Raw genomic sequence first — 4,747 nt, 5'->3', positions numbered from 1 at the left:
TCTCTTCCAGCCCCCTCCTCTGCTTTCATACCATATGTACTAAAAAAGTAATATGATAGTCTTATAGCTATATTTTTAAAATATCAACATTTTAAGAAGTATACTTTGTCAAAAACTTGGAGTTACAAAATATTTTAGCTGTCCTATAAATATATGAAAGAAAAACATTCACTGAACATATTAAAAGAGTTAACATGGGCTCTTGGAGTATAACTTAGTGGCAGAGCTCTTGCCCAACCTAGCCCAGGGTTTGATTCTCAGCACCATCAAAAGAGAAATAAAATTTAAAAGTTGTTTAAAAGTTTGAGTTGCTCAGATTCATTGACTCTTTCAGGAAGACTAACTCTTAACAGAAGATTTGGGGGAGGATGACAAGAGAGAGTAATGGGGTGAATATGATAAAAATACATCATATATATATATATATATACATATATATATTTATTTATTTATAAAATTAAATTTCAAAAGAAGATTTTGGTAAGTGGCAGATTGTTGATTAATTTCCAGGAAATCTTTCTCTGTTAGCATGATGATTAGATTATCCTCTGCAAAGTGTAGGCAAACTGGAAAGTATGGCATTATTTAAAGCTGCTATAATATACCAAAGCCAGGGATGATGGTGCAATCCTGTAATTTTGACAAGGCTTTGTCTCAAAATACCTATTTTTTTCTTTTTTTTTTTTTTTTTTTTTTTGGTTTTTCGAGGTAGGGTCTCACTCTGGTCCAGGCTGACCTGGAATTAACTCTGTAGTCTCAGAGTGGCCTTGAACTCACGGCGATCCTCCTACCTCTGCCTCCCGAGTACTGGGATTAAAGGCGTGCGCCACCACGCCCAGCTTTCAAAATACCTATTTTTTTTAAAAAGAGAGATGGCTTACTGGTTAAGGATCTTGTCTGCGAAACCTAAGGACTCATGTTCAACTCTCCAGGTCCCATGTAAGCCAGACACACAAAGTGATGCAAGGGTGCAAGGTTGCACAGATACACAAGGCGGTGCACACATCTGGAATTTGACTGCAGTGGCTGAAGGCCCTAGTTCACCAATTCTCTCTCACACTCTTGCTCTCTCTCACTCTTGCTCTCTTGCATATGTATGTATGTATGTATGTATGTATGTATGTATGTATGTATGTATAAAGAGAGAGGAAGAAAGAGATACTCTCTCAAAGGCTGGTTGTCTTGTGCAACAGACATTTATTCCCACAGTTGTGGAGGATGGAATAGTCAAGATCAAAGCTCCCATTATCTTGTGTCCGATACTTCCTATGTAGCAGATGGCCTTCTCAATGGGTCTTCGCATGAGAGAGAGCAGAGAGGAGAGAGAGGGAGCATGGTGGGTTTTGATAAAATCATCAGCCCTACCTGTTGTCAGTTTTGTGTAGCTGGCTGAAAACACCTGACCAAGAGCAGCTTGTGTGAGGAAAGGGTTTATTTTGGCTTACAAACTTGAGGAGAAGCTCCATGATGGCAAGGGAGGAATGATGGCATGAGCAGAGGCTGGCCATCACCTCCTGGCCAATATCAGGTGGACAACAGCAGCATGAGAGTATGCCAAACACTACCAAGGGGAAGCTGGCCATAGCACCATAAGTTCACCCCCAATAATATACCATCTTCAGAAGGCTTCAATTCCTAAATTGCTACCAGCTGAGGATCTAGCATTCAGAACACAAGTTTATGGGCAACCACTACCACCTTCTGCCCCTGCCCCCCCATAAACTGAAAACCATACATGATGGGAAATGCAATGCTGGTAGCTTTCCCTGGCAGCCATTCCATAGTCCTGGCATCTCCACTGGGCCTCCAATGCAACCCACAGTTCATCCACAAGGCTCCATCAGGCCTTCACCCACATAATCCAACAAACCTGCTTCACACTGCCCATAGCCATTTCCAAGAAAAAAAAAATTGTGTTGCTAATTCAATGATCTTGTCTCTCCTGAATTTGGTATACTCCTAGTACCAAGCGGGGGTGGGGGTGGGGGGACAAAAGCAGACTGAAGAACAAGACACTCCTTCAGCATTCAGGTCACTTCAAAAGTGTCTGCATTCTTCCTGCTGTTCCAATGCAGGTCAGCTGGCCCCATCTCAGCCATAATCTTTCAAACAATTGCAGCTGAATGGGCAGCAGATTCAGCCCAAAGATTTCATTTCTTTCTGTGCCATATCCATCTTCTCACACTAGTCCATTTCTATACAAAGCCAGCCCTGCAAAAGTTTTTAGGACACAGGCATAACAGCAAGTCTCTCATACAAACTGCCTTTAGTCCAGTCCAGATTGGCTCTTTCTCACCCTCATAAACCAAACCCCACAGTCCATAGTTCTTATTGCACTCAGATCTTTCAACTCTGACCAGGATAGTCCATGAAGCTGTACTTACAGCACTGAAAAGTGTCTTGTAGGCCATGATTTCAAATCCTTCCACATTCCTCTCTCAAATCAGTCCCCAAAGGCCAAAATCCACAGGTTTCTAGCAGCAGTGGCCTCATTCCTGGTACCAGTTTACTGTTCTAGTAAGCTTTGCATTGCTGGCAGAAAACACCAGGCCAAGAGCATCCTGTGAGAGGAAAGAGTATATGTTGCTTATTGACTCAAGGGTAAGCTCCATGATGGCAGGGGAAAATGATGGCATGAGCAGAGGATGCACATCACCTCCTGGCCAATATCAGGTGGACAACAGCAGCAGGAGAATGTGCCAAACACTGACAAGAAGAAGCTGGCTGTAACACCCATAATCCCACCCCCAATACACCACCTTCAAGAGGATCCAATTCCCAAATTGCCACCAGTTGGGGACTTGGCATTCAGAACATGTAAGTTTATGGGGGACATCTGAATCAAACCATCACAGTGCCTATGAAGAAGACCATCCCCTCATGACCTAATCACCTCCCAAAGGCCCCACCTACTCACTCTGTCGTAGTGGAGGCAGGGCTCAATATAACCAGTCCACAACAGGTTGCATAACAGAAATAAATTCTTATTTCACCCTTTTTAAAAAATATATTTTATTTATTTGCGACAGAGAGAATGGGTGCACCAGGGTCTCCAGCCACTGCAAACAAACACCAGACACATACATGTACCACTTTCAGCATCTTGCTTGTGTGGGCCCTGGGAAATCAAACCAGGGTTCTTTGGCTTTGCAGACAGACACCTTAACTGCTAAGCCATCTCTCCAGCCCCCACTCTTTATTTTTTATTATTGACAATTTTCATAATTATAGGTAATAAACCATGATAATTTCCTCCACCTCCACTTTCCCCTTCACAACTCCATGCTCCATCATATCCCTTCCCTCTCTCCCTCTCAGTCAGTCTTTTTTATTTTGATGTCATCATCTTTTCCTCCTATTATACTGGTCTTGTATAAGTAGTGCCAGGCACTGAGAGGTCATGAATATCCAGGCCATTTTGTGTCTGGAAGAGTGCACTGTAAGGAGTCCTACCCTCCCTTTGGCTTTTACAGTCTTTCTGTCTTCTGCAATAGAATCTGAGCCTTGGAAGGTGTGATAGAGATGTTTCAGTGCTAAGCACTCCTCTGTCACTTCTCAGCACTATGGTGCCTTTTGAGTCATCATAAGGTCATTGCCATCTGAAAAGAGAAGCTTCTCTAAGTAAAAGTGAGAGTAGCATTAATATATGGTATATACATTAAGAAAAGTGCTTACCAGGCAGTTTGGGGAGCATAATATAAATATATGTGTTTAGTCAGATACCAGAAGGCATTACACCTCTAGGGCATGACTTCCCTTGTCATAGGTTTTCAGTATCAGGCATGTATTTCCTCTCATGCAGCAGGCCTCCAGTCCAATTGGAGAGTGGTTGTTTCCCCCCATAACAGGCATGCCACAATTGAACCCATTGGCTAATTTGGCCTGGCTGGCCAGACTTAAGGTTTGCAGGGCCCACTGTTGACTTTTCTCTCTCCCATGGAGCAGCATAGCTATTTCGAGCTTTCTGTCAGCTGGTCCACACTGAGAAGGTTTTCAGCTCAGCTCCAGTTTGATTCCTCAGTGACCTTGCAGCCCATGCATGTGGAGTCTTCAACAATAGGGTCTCACCTTCTATTCCTGTTGGGAAACCAAGAACCTTGGCAATGGCTTATAATGCTTTGGGGGCATCAGGGACCTCCCTGGCCAACAGCTCACTGGCAGGTTTCCCATCCCTGGCACTGACAATTTTCTAGTGACAATTTATAGGTTCTTGATGTACCATTTTCCAAAAAAGGAGGTTTCCATGTGACTTATTCATACCCTCTTAGATTTTGATTCACCCTCCCTCCACACTCCCTACTCAACCTCTTCCCCTGGCCTCACTTATGCTCTTCCACCCCCAGTAATTTCTTCTACTTACATATACACAATACCATCCCCTTCATCCCTTCCCCTCCTCCCCCTACGCCCATATAGCCCCTTTCTAGCTTACTAGCCTCTGCTGCTGAATTTTCTTCTAACTCACATATCAGTCCAAACATTTGTAGCTAGGATCCACATATAGGAGAGAACATGTGATGTTTGACTTTCGGGGCCTGGGTTACCTCACTAAGTAAAATCCTTTCCAGGTCCATCCATTTCCCTGCAAATTTCATTTTTCTTTACTGCTGAATAGAACTCCATTGTATAAATGAGCCACATCCTCATTATCCATTCATCAGTTGAGGGATGTCTAGGCTGGTTCCATTTCCTAGCTATTGTGAATAGAGTGGCAATAAACATGGTTGAGCAAGTATCTCTAAGGTAG

Source organism: Jaculus jaculus, chromosome 7 (assembly GCF_020740685.1).
Source record: "Jaculus jaculus isolate mJacJac1 chromosome 7, mJacJac1.mat.Y.cur, whole genome shotgun sequence".
Classification (NCBI taxonomy): Eukaryota; Metazoa; Chordata; class Mammalia; order Rodentia; family Dipodidae; genus Jaculus; species Jaculus jaculus.
Note: the sequence above shows the minus strand (reverse complement) of the source record.